A 13,087-nucleotide genomic window follows, 5' to 3' on the forward strand; every position below is an offset into this window, starting at 1 on the left:
TGACTATCCCTCCGTGGATCTCTGGTGCCTTTGGGTGCTCTGGATGACTTGAAGCCAGGACAGTGAGGCTTTCAGCCTCGATGGCCATCTCCCATTTTATTCTGTTAGCCTGGATTATTCTTTGGGTAGCAAGCTTGAGAGGAGGAACTGCCTTTTGGCCTTGCAGTTAACCTCCCTTCGGCTTTGGGACATAGAGTATGGTGTGCAAGGCTCTTTTTTCTCATATTCAACCACCTATGACACCATTTGGGATATAAGGGGAGGATTTTCCCTAAGTGGCTCTGGACTGGAGGCTCCCGTGGACTCTAGGATCACTCTGTATGCCAAAGTCATACAGTGATCCCTGCTCCAATCCCTCTCAGCTTCACTGCTCTAGCAAAGAGAGACTCTGGTTTGAAGATCCCCTATGCAAGCACCCTCCTCGGCAGTGGCCCTCTGAAAAGAATCTTGCCTCTGTTTGGCTGACACCTTGGGCTAGTCAAAAATGCAAGCTCCCAGCACTCTCATCTGGATGTTAGAAAGATTAATTTTGCAGGTGTTGGACTATCAAAGAAAACAAAATGGTGGTAAGGATTATCTTGAATGGTGTCCTATTCAATCCTATGACCTCCTCCTTTCCCTGGTCTTCTCCCTCTCAAACACTCATCCATAGGGTAGATGCCCCATGCCTGCTTTCTACTTCCTGCAAGCACAGGGACATCTCAGTTCTCATTTAATCCACTCAGCAATGGGGTAACCAAGGCAACTATTATCTTCATTAGTTAACCAGCAAGTTAATACCCAGAGAAGTTAACAGACTTGCCCATGGTCTCAGCTAGGATGAGGCAGAGCTCCCCACCCAGTGCTGCCCCGCATGGCAAATCAATTTCTTCACATTTTCTGCATCCCTTCAAGGCAGGGTTGATATAAGAAGTGGATGGCTACTGAACTAATTCACAAGAGGGTGTCATTGATGCCACTCTCATTTCAACAGGGGTTCTCGCATTAACCCTAAAGAGTGGAACCACAGCACTGTCACTGGGGACAGACAGGATAGACTAATGGGCAATGATCTCTAGAGAAGATGATCTTCTGAGACCCCTCCCATCCCAGCCACCTGAAGATAGGGTTTCCCCTCATTTATATATTAGTTCCTAAGATTGTATTCGGGGATTACTAACTTTAAATCTGGCCACTAGTTCTTTATGTGAATAAAAGCCAACCTGAAATTGGTGACCTTCAGACCAAAGTGCAAATTTTCTCTCTCAGTTCAGGTAATTGCATAAAGGAATTAACGAATAAGATGGGGCGCCTGGGTGGCGCAGTCGGTTAAGCGTCCGACTTCAGCCAGGTCACGATCTCGCGGTCCGTGAGTTCGAGCCCCGCGTCAGGCTCTGGGCTGATGGCTCGGAGCCTGGAGCCTGTTTCCGATTCTGTGTCTCCCTCTCTCTCTGCCCCTCCCCCGTTCATGCTCTGTTTCTCTCTGTCCCAAAAATAAATAAACGTTGAAAAAAAATTTTTTTAAAGAAATAAAGATGTTTCCCTGATGAAACAAAAGGAAAACATCACCCAATAATAGCAAATGACCATTTATTGCCAAGTACTCTGCTAATTGCTTTACATGCACTATATAATTTATTCCTCATTATACCCTCAGAAGGCAGCTGGGCTTCTCCCCTCCCCCACACACACATTATATAATAGATAAGGAAAGAATATAAGAAAGTTTAATTATTTGTCCAAGGACATGTAACTAATAAGGCACAAAGTTAGGATAAGGGGCAGTACTCCCCTCTTTCAAGGAAAGAGTGAGCCTGGTGAAAGGAATCAGCCTTTGGGTGACTCTAATGTCCCCAATAACACCCCCAGAGTACTTGTTGATGAACCCCCAGAAGACCCAAAATCCTTGGGCTGTGGTTCATCAGCCTTACACTATAGACCTTGTCGATTTATAAACATCTCATATATTCACACAGGGTTTTGATCCTAGATCAGACAGACGTGGGTTCAGACACTGGCTCTGCTTCCTCCTCACTGGGACCTTGAGCAAGTCAGTAACTTCTCTGAGTCTTAGTTTACTATGGAATAAATGGTGCTAATATCTGCTCTGGTTGTCTCATTGCCAGGTCTAATGTAACTTGTGAGCACCCGTACTCATTGTAGTTGCTCCAAATACGTTTGTCGAATTAATTGCATGATAAATTGGAAGATGTTTTATAATGCATTATGAAAATGTTGGATATTACTATATATCTCTTTATAAATGTTAAAAAAAATAATTACCCAAGATCCCATGTTTCTATATACTACCAAGTTATTTTTTTAGTCTGAGTGTGCTGATTCAACCAGAAAAAAAAACAGAGAAAAGGTCAAATTGAACCAATACTGCTTATGGGAAGTTAAACTTCTACAGAGAGATTAAAGGTCTGTATCACATCAGCACAAATGTTGCCCCTCTGTTAATCATAAAACAGGGTCACAGACCAATGTTCATCCCTGGAGACAGGAAGATAGCCAGGAGTGGGTGACCGTGGAGAGTGATTTCCGTGCTCCCCAGCCTCTGCTCACTGAGGTCTCAAGCCAATTTGTTTTTAAAGTGTGATGGGAAGTTGTTCACATTGTATTATTACAATGGGGGGGGGGGGAAGCAAGTTTCAAGGAAGTATGTAATATTTAGTATCATTCTTTTTTAGTTAAAAAAAATGGTTTGGGGCGCCTGGGTGGCTCAGTCAGTTAAACATCCGACTCTCCGTTTTGTGTCAGGTCGTGATCTTGCAATTTCGTGAGTTCGAGCTCTGCATCAGGCTCTGCACTAACGGCATGGAGCTTGGGATTCTCTTTCTCTCTGCCTCTCCCCTGTCCATGCCGTCTCTGTGTCTCTAAAAATAAATAAATAAACCTAAAAAAAAGGTTTTTACTGGTATAACACATACTGTTTGTGCATCTATGTAAGCAGAGAGTAACCACCCTGGAGTTACTTGTGGGGAATGAAATGGGATGGAGGGACCCTCACATTTTACTTTATAAATTTTTTGTAATGTTTGATTTCTCAATGAATAGGTTTATATATTACATTATTTATTATACGTAATATATTAACAGGTGATACATATACAAATCTGGGAGAAGTTTGTATGGAAATATGAGAATAGAAGGTAATCACAGAAAAACAGAAGCGCAAGTGACCTCAGAGATGTCAACGCTGCCAACTTTAAAGATGGGGAATCTGAACCTCAGAAAGAATATGTCTGATGCCCCTCCTAAATTGTGATGCCCTGGGATTATAAACCACATCCTACTGGCTTCCTACTTGGAATCCTTTTTCCAATCCTTTTTTAGAAAAATAGCAGATGAAACCTACAGTTCTTTCTGCCTTCCTTGAAGAGGTTCTGTGAAAAGATAATGATTTGTAAAAATGAATATTTAACTCCTAGAGAAATATAAGGGAGTAAAGAGTCCATTCGCTTCTCCATGTGCAAGGCAGATGGGCTTTCAAGAAGACATGAGGAGCTAATACATTGAAAGCCTATGACCTCCAGGCACTGCGAGCAAGATTTTACATATAGATGTGTGAAGATGCCCACAGCTTCATTACCCACCCACCCCCATGTCACAGTGACAAGCGCAGTGAGATGCCCTATGACAGCTTGATCCCTGATGCTTTGAACACACATGAGGTAGCTCAGAAAGAGAGCTGAGTGTTGCTCTTTCTTCTAAACTGGCACCTAGGTCAAAGGCACTTCTTGGTCTCCATCCAGCACCTCAGGCTTTAGCGTAGGTCTGGGGTGGTCCCCAGATGTGCCTTGGCTTAATGGCAGCAGAGCCCAAGCCCCTACTGGATCCCAATTGGCTAACGGAGCCCTAGGTAACTAGAAAGAAGTTTATTTTAAAAGGCAGAATCTCCTGGGGTGCCTGGGTGGCTCAGTCCCACTCTGGATTTTGGCTCAGGTCACGATCTCACAGTTCATGGGATCAAGCCCGCTGTCGGGCTCTACGCTCGCTCAACAGGGCAGAGCCTGATTGGGATCCTCTCCCTCCCTCTCTCTCTCTCTGCCCCTCCCTTGTGCATAAAGGCAGCATATCCTCATAACACATCTATTTTTCAGACAGTAGAACAAATATCCTAAAGTACGTCAGCAGCTTCTGAGTTATTCCAAATAACTTAAACTGTAGGATCTTCAAAGTAGGAAATGTTACAGAAAGCATCAAACAAGTGGAAATTTGACAATTCATAAACAAATGATGATGGTGCTCTGTGACAATTCCCAGCCTGTTCCATTTTCTCATTTGAGCAGTGGGTGAAGGCAAGGGTAACAAGCAACATACACCAGGAGCTCATTTATGTGACAAAGGAGCTTCAGCGCCAGCACTAGTAGGAATAGGAAGAGAATGAAGAAAATGACATCAGGCAATAGATATGTAAACAAATCATTGAATTAAGCAGTTGTCATGGGGAGAATAGAAATGAGCAGGAACCTCAAAACATGATTGGCACCTAACCAAATAAGTGCATTCAAGCTGTTTCTCCTAGGCCAAAGATAGAAGAGCTTTCATGCAGGTCACACTGGGAGCTGACATCCATCCTGAGCATTTTGCCTCCAAAGAGTCAGCAAAGGTGTGGATGAGCATTCACGCTTAGGGAGGAAAATCATTTCAGTACAACATCACATTTTCAGCCACCATCAAGTTTCTCCTGAAAACAAAAGCAAACAGACTTTCTCCTCTACCTGTGTAGTGCCATTGTTAACCCCTTACTCCCAGGTGCCGTCCAGGCAGACAAAGGAAGTTCTTTTACTTACAGTTTGTGGGGGAGAGTCCTCTTAGGTATCAGAAGCTGTGGACGAGGCAGCAGCCGCCAAATAGGACGAACCTTTGGGAACACACAGTTTTTATAGCGGTCTTGTCAAAGTTTGTTTGTTGGGGTTTTTTTTTTTAACTTTCACCCTCCCCTACCCACCTTGGCCTGATAGGGAGGTGTTTATCCGATACCTGGTTGGCTCATAACCAGCCAATCCTGATCACGCTCACACACTCACTGGACTCACAGAATGTTAAAGCTACAGTGGATATCTGGAGACCATGTAGTTCTTAACCTAGACATCATTTTTCAAGTGAGGAAACTGAGGCCCAGAGGATTAGGGGATTCCCTTAAGTCACAGAGCTAGTAAATTACAGAGCTCTAGAGCCACCCAGAGAAACTGGGAAGAATGTCACTCTTGCTATAGCACTTACTAAACACATGACTTTGGCCAAGGCTTTATGTCGGTTTGTTTCTTTTCATTTCTGCAGGCCTTAATATCCTCCTCTGTAAAATGGGATCTCAACTTCACGAGAGCATTAAATGAGTTTGCAAAGTCCTTGCACACATTAGGCATGAAAGATCCTTCCTATTCCCCAAGAACCAAGCTGGGCCCCATGATGTTTTTAATACCAGAACACACTGTATTTACCCCATTCCCATTCTCTCTTACACTTTACACGTTTGTCTTTAACTTTGCTAAAAACTAGAATAAAACCCAGAGCGATTGGTATAAGCCATCAGTTTACCTAGATATACACTGTGTGGGTGTGGGTGCATTCTACAGGTTTTTTTTTTTTTTTTTTTTTTCCTGATCACTCAACCAAAACCTAATTCAAGAGAAGGCAAATAAAAATAGTGTCTGCTTCCTCAGGCAAATAATGAATGTGGCAAATAAGAGTTATGTGGAAATCTAAAAATAACGGAGTGGCCACGATCACAGGAAAGTATAAAATTTTCAGGAACCTATTCCTTTGGAATAACTCATAACATGGGAGGAAAAAGACCCTAAAAACCAAGTGCCCAGTGGTATAGAGTGTAACACTCTAATGAATGAACCGTCAACGAAATGAAAGAAAAAGAAGCAAAGAACTAAGCTGTCTTAACATCAGAGTCTAGGCTCAGACAGCTTCTAAAAATGGGGGAGTGTTAGACATTGAATGTGATTGTGAAAGGAAATTGAAATGTTTGAAACACAAAATTGAAGCTCATTTGCCTAGGGAAGGTTTGGCCAAGCAAGGCCTGTCCTAAGGATCGCAGGGGGCTAGGCCAAGTACAGACCATTGGCATTCTGTGTTTTTTTTTTTAAACATTTATTTATCTTTGAGAGACAGAGACAGAACATGAGCAGGGGAGGAATGGAGAGAAAGGGAGACACAGAATTGGAAGCAGGCTCCAGGCTCTGAGCTGTCAGCACAGAGCCTGACATGGGGCTCAAACTCACAAATCGTGAGATCGTGACCTGAGCTGAAATCCAGTCGGACGCTTAACCGACTGAGCCACCCAGGCGCCCCTGGTGTTCCTGACTCCACTTGCCACCTGAAGGCATGCTTTCTGGTTTCCCCGTGTCTGCCTGGTGCTCCTTCAAGCCCCTGGTGCTTGATTCATCAGACCACGATGATCTGCTCTGGGGACATGTGAGTTTCATCAGATTTGCTTTGTGTCAAAGGAGAATGGAGGAAGAGAAGGTGGACAGTGACGAAAGAGTGCAGAGTAGGATTCGTGACGGCCATTGGCGGTCAGGGCTGGAGTGTCAGAAGTGTGACTAAATCGTGCCACCCACTGAGAGACGCATGGTAGAAATAATTTTACTTACGCTACCAGCACTAGTTCTTCTTGCTATAACAGTGGCAGCAATAACAATACTAATAGCTGTGTTTAGAGGTGTTATGATGCATCTGGTTCTCCCTATACACGATTTGCAATCTCAGCACCCCTCTGTGGAAGGGTTTATTACTCCTGTTTTCTGGATAAGGAAACTCTGGTTCAGAGAGAGCAAGGAACTTGCCCAGAGTCACAGGACAGGTACACGGGGACGCTGCCTCCTCCAAGCCAGCAGTCTAAAGCAGAGCTGCTTACCTTTTGGCGACCACAGACCGCATAGATTAGTCCTTCCCCTCCCTGCCTCCCAGCAGTTTATAACCTTGGACATTAACCTGCATTCATCAGGGAAGAATGCCTTGCGTAGGCAAAGCTGGGTGGCCCTGCACTTGCTGGGCATCATTTCACGTGGACAGCAGCCTGGCCAGGCGTGTCAGAGGATCACTACCATGCTCACCCCTAGTGGTGCCACCAGCATTTGGCCGCCTCCACGGTTTGATGTGCAACTGAAACTCAAAGTTCAGGAAAGCAAGGATAAGGCTTACCAGAACATAGAGAAACAGCAACTCCTGAGCAACACAGACTGCTAGCAGGGTTTTGGTTCTTTTTGTTAGTCTCTTAACTTAGTAAAATGTTCAAAACTGAGGTGCCACAATATGCAGAAAGAACATGGGACTTGGGCACTATGAAACACTGGGGAATCCTTCAATCTCTTTGATGCTCAGTTTTGCCATTTGTAAAATGGGCTAGCGACGCCTCCATCCGAAACGGATTATGAAGCAGGAATGAAATGACATATGATGAGGCATTTAGCACACAGTAAATTTTTATTAAATGGCTTGATCTGAATATATAACTCTGGTTTAGAAGTCCCCAGTTGCAGACTCTTCTAACAGAAGAGTACCTCCAACAACTACCATGTTTATTCTCCACTCCCCGCCCTACTCTAGATACTTTGGATTTGAATATGATATCTACGTAAGTCAACTGACAGGCCATGAGTTCAATGTTTTCATGAGCACTATGAAGTCTGAGTCCACAAACTTACACATGCAAGTTAATCTCCTATATATCATAGTTACACTCAATATAGGGTTAGTAATATTATAAGGGCGCCTGGGTGGCTCAGTCAGTTAAGCAACCGACTTTGGCTCAGATCATGATCTCATGGTTCATGAGTTCAAGCCTCGCATCAGGCTCTGTGCTGATAGCTCAGAGCCTGGAGCCTGCTTCGGATTCTTTGTCTCCCTCTCTCTTTGTCCCTCCCCTACTTGCACTCTCTCTCTCTCTCAAAAATAAATAATAAACATTATAGGATTAGTAATACTACAGAGGAAGAACTTTCCTAAAAAGGGGCCACATCTACACAATGGAAGGAAGATCCACGATTGGGTCAATATGGCCTTTTAAAATATCGTTTCTAATCTGTGGTACAGACATTTCCTTACTATCTTGCAATCTGCTTTAGTGGTTGGGATGGTTTCAGGGCCCTGAAAGCAGTGGCCCTTATTTTGGTCACAGAGATAGAGCTAGTGTTATTTCAACATAGCTCATGGCATTTTTACTGAGGTTGTACATATAAGGCATTTTGTTAGCTACAGAGGCATTTTGCAGAGAGTACACTTTTGTAGAGAACACAAGATGATTAAGACTGGCCTGTTGTCAAGAAACCTCTAAGAAGTGGGAAGAGAGGGTTGAGGTCAGGATCAAATAAAATCAAACCAAATAAGAGAATGCATTTGAAAGTACAAGAGATTGTGGTGGTGGTCGTGGTGGCTGTGACTGCAGTGTTCAGTGAAGACTCCATGAAGAGACATGAAAGAAAAGTCTAGATATTCTGGATTGCTACATGGCCAGGTTAGCCTCCATACCATCTGATTCAGCACGTCAGACTACAAGATCTATGTGCAGAAAGACAGTGATAATTTAAGATTATCTAAATTCAAGGGGCGCCTGGGTGGCTCAGTCAGTTAAACGTCTGACTTCAGCTCAGGTCATGATCTCGTGGTTCATGAGTTCAAACCCTGTGTTGGGCTCTGTGCTGACAGCTCAGAGCCTGGAACCTGCTTTGGATTCTGCGTCTCCCTCTCTCTCTGCCCCTCCCCTGCTCACGCTCTGTCTCTCTCTCTCTCAAAAATAAATAAACATTTAAAAAATTAAAAAAAAAAGATGATCTAAATTCTAGGTCTTAGAAATACCACCCCCTTGAGACTGGAGACAACTAAAGCCTGAATGTGATAAAGAATGGGGTTTGCCTTGTCTGAGGAAACTCATATGTGCAGTTAGGACGCTGCAGAGGCAGAAGCAGTTAGAAAGAATGGGGCTGCAGAATTTCAGAATTAGAGTGTCCAGTAGTTCTCTGACAGGAAAGAGTTACACTGTGGTCAGCAGTGACCACAAGCCCCCGTTGTCCCATATTCCCTCCTGGAGAGTTGTTTACTGCCTTGTCAGTGTTTTCTCTCTGCCATTTGCTCAATCATATCAAAGTCCAATTTTTCCCTCACTATCTAATCAGGACTGTGGGTGACTTATGTCATTTATGACCCCCACCGTGTATTTTTTTCCACACTATTCCTTATCTCTTTGGTGAAACTGTTTGGTGTTTAGGTGAGAAGGTATTGTGTGCTAGTACAAAGAGCCATAGATAAGGAGCCACAAGATCTGGGTGGTGGTCTAGTTCTGCCCCTGGCTAGCCATGGGACTGAAGGAAACCACGTTTTCTCAGCCTCCCGTCCCTGATGGGCAAAGTGGGCCTAGCAATACCACTCCTGTGTAATTTTTCCATGTCGTTGCACGGAGTGAACAATATCATCTAAGTGAGTGCTTTGAAAACTATAAAGTCCCACCTAATTACAAGGTGACTAAACCATGTTCTTCATGGAAGCAAACATCACCAATGCTCCGTGGCGTGCGTGTGCACACTCACACACGCTTGAGAATCAGAAAAGAAGGTTCTAGTCCTAGTTCTGCTCTGAACATCTGGAAGATATTGCCCAAGGGAGGGCATTACCATTTGTTGATCACCTACTCCTTACAGGGCCTTTTCTGGGCACTTTGCATAGAGTACATCATTCAGTCCCCACTGCATCAGCCAGGTAGGCATTGTTTTGGAGAGGAAGGAGTTGATCCTGTTTCTGGCCCAAGGGCACACCATTAGTAAGTAGCAGGGCAAGGACTTTTAAATACAGATCTCTAAAGCCATCCTAGGACCTTCTATGGGCCTATGCATCATCCATGCAGTGAAGGAGGGATCCCTTCTAGCTGTGATATTCTATGGTCTTTCCCCCTGAAATTGTGTGATTTTGACATACATGGTTATCCTAAAACAAAGAAAATGGTTTTAAACAATAATATAAGAAGCTTAAATTAGACCATAAAATGCTTTCTTTTGGGAAGTATTGTTAAAATGGATTATTTATTGATTAGAAATCTTCAAAATGCTGATGTGTATGAAAGAAACCGGGTACTTCTAAGTCCCTGTCTCCTATTCCCCTACCCCTTGGTTTGCTTTATCCCATAGGAATGAAGAGTGCCAGGCTGACCAGATCCTGGAAAGTTGCATAAAAGGTCCAGACTCTGAGCGGCAGCCAGCCAGCCAGTATATGCAAATGGTGGACCAGTCACTTGCTTAGTGACCACATCGGTGCCACCTACTCTCCCACAAAATGAAGAACAGGGTCACTCAGCCTCCTAGGTAATTAATCCAGTTACCTGAAAACTCAACCCTGTGCCTTTCTGAAGGCCCAGACATAAATTTTTGTGGCAAGTCAATATATATATATATATATATATATATATATATATATATATATATATATTTTTTTTTTTTTTTTGTCATTAAGAATTTGGACTTTGAAGTCAGATAGAACTTACCCTTAAATTCTGGCTCAGAGCTTCCTAGTCGTGTTACTTTGGGCAATTCCTCTAAGCTTTTTGAGCCTCAGTTTCCCTAGCAGCAAAAGGATAATAATAAGATGTGACCTATGACATTGTTGGAGGATTGGATTGAATAATGAGCAAAAAGGGTTATGCACGATGCCTGACAAAAATTAATTACTGGATAAATAACAGTTGCTATCATTCTCCTCTTCATTGTCCCCTTCTCCCATATTGTCCAAATTCCCCTCTCCCTTCTCTGTCACCAAAGAAGGGTCATTCCAAAACTTTTTCTCCCATAGCACCCAACCTCATCATCTCCTGTGTCCTTCACCCTGAATCCTCCCACCTCACTCCTACCCTCAAAAATCTTTCTTCACTTAATATACAGAAAAATTAAGGTGGCTCCTGAGTTCATCTCAAAAGTTGCATACCCACACCCAAGAAGAGGAACATACCCCCCCAGAAGGTAGTGGGGAGCTGTAGAAGAGGAACATTTTTTTCACCCATCATGGTACCCAAAGTTTAAAGGTATGACTTGTCCCTTAAAAGAGATGAAGAGAGGCAGAAGCAGTTTGAGGAGATTAAAGAAAATGGCATGGCGAGTGGGTGGCTCAATTGGTTAAGCATCTAACTCTTGATTTTGGCTCAGGTCATGATCTCACTGGTGGTGAGATCAAGCCCCGCGTCAGGCTCCTGCTTAAGATTCTCTCTTTACTTCAGTCCCACCCCTGCTCACAAGTGCCTGCTCTCTCACTCTCTCTCTCTCAAAAAACAAACAGACAAATATAGTTTCATTTTAAAAAATTAAGAAAAGAGGGGTCCCTGGGTGGCTCAGTCAGTTGAGTGTCTGACTTTGGCTCAGGTCATGATCTCACAGTTTGTGAATTCAAGCCCTGCGTCGGGCTCTGGGTTGACAGCTCAGAGCCTGGAGCCTGCTTCAGATTCTGTGTTTCCCTTTCTCTCTGCTCCTCCCCAGCTTGCACTCTCTCTCTCTCTCAAAAATAATTAAACATTAAAAAAAATTTTAATGAAGAAAAGAAAAGAAAATGGCAATGTGATTTGTGGAAAGTGTAAAGGCACATGAAGGAAAAGAGATGAATAAAGAGATAGCCATGCCTTAAAGGCTTAGGAGACAGAAAACCATTAAAATCCTAGAGGAGACCACAGTCAAGTAACCTCTTTAACATCAACCATAGCAACTTCTTAGGAGATACATCTCCTCAGGCAAGGGAAACATGAGCAAAAATAAATTATTGGGACATCATCAAAATAAAGACTTCTGCACAGTGAAGGAAACAATTAACAAAACTAAAAGGCAGCCTACAGAATGGGAGAAGATATTTGCAAATGACGTATCTGATAAAGGGCTAGTATCCAAAATATATAAAGAACTCATAAAACTCAATACCCAAAAAACAAATAATACAGTTTAAAAATGGGCAGAAGACATGAATAGACCTTTTTCTAAAGAAGACATCCAGATAGCCAACAGACCCATGAAAAAATGCTCATCACTCATCATCAAGGAAATGCAAATCAAAACTACAAAGAATGGCTAAAACTAACAACAACAACAACAACAACACAAAAACCACAACAGGTGTTGGCAAGGATGCGAAGAAAGGGGAACCCTCTTACACTGTTGGTGGAAAAGCAAACTGGTGCAGCCACTATGGTAAATAGTATGCAGTTCCTCAAAAAGCTAAACATAGAACTTTGTGATCCAGCAATTGCACTACCAGGTATTTACCCAAAGGACACAAAAATACTAATTTAAAGGGATACACACACCCCAATGTTTATAGAAGCATAATCAACAACAGCGAAATTATGGAAAGAGCCCAAATATCCATCAACTGGTAAAGAAGAGGCGGTGTATACACACACACACACACACACACACACACACACACTGGAATATTACTTGGCAATCAAAATAGAATGAAATCTTGCCATTTGCAACAACATGGATGGAACTAGAGAGTATTATGCTAAGCAAAGTCAGTCAGAGAAAAACAAATACCACATGACTTCATTCATATGTAGAATTTGGAATTTAAGAAACAAAACAAACGAAGAAAAAAGAGACAAGCAAACAAACTCTTAACTGTAGAGAACAAACTGATGGTTACCAGAGGGGAGGTAGATGGGAGGATTGGTTAAATAGGTGATGGGGATTAAGGAGTGCCCTTGTGGTGAGCACCGGGTATTCTATGGAAGTGTCAAATCACTAAATTCTACACCTGAAACTAATATTACACTGTATGTTAACTAACTGCAATTTAAATAAAAACTTGAGGGAAACAAAAAAGAGAGAGAGAGGTGGCCACGCAGCCACACGTCCAGAATCAGAAAAGCAGGTTGAGTGGCAGAAAGGGCCACCATGCTAGGCAGGCAGATAGGCTGACTTCATCAGCACCCCTGTGCCACACAATTCTAGAAGCATGGCTGTATGCCTGTCCCCAGCAGCACAACTGACTTCTAGGCACTAGACCCCACTGCGCGGCCAGATGGAGGTGTAAATAAGAGGCTGGAACAAGTTATCTCTGAGGCAGAGGGCCCAGGGAAGTCCTCATCCAATTACTGGCACCCTCACAGCCAAGGCTACAT

The sequence above is a fragment of the Lynx rufus genome, unplaced genomic scaffold (genome assembly GCF_022079265.1).
Source record: "Lynx rufus isolate CCGP_SWC_20201006 ecotype Redwood Valley unplaced genomic scaffold, mLynRuf1.p SCAF_10, whole genome shotgun sequence".
NCBI lineage: Eukaryota > Metazoa > Chordata > Mammalia > Carnivora > Felidae > Lynx > Lynx rufus.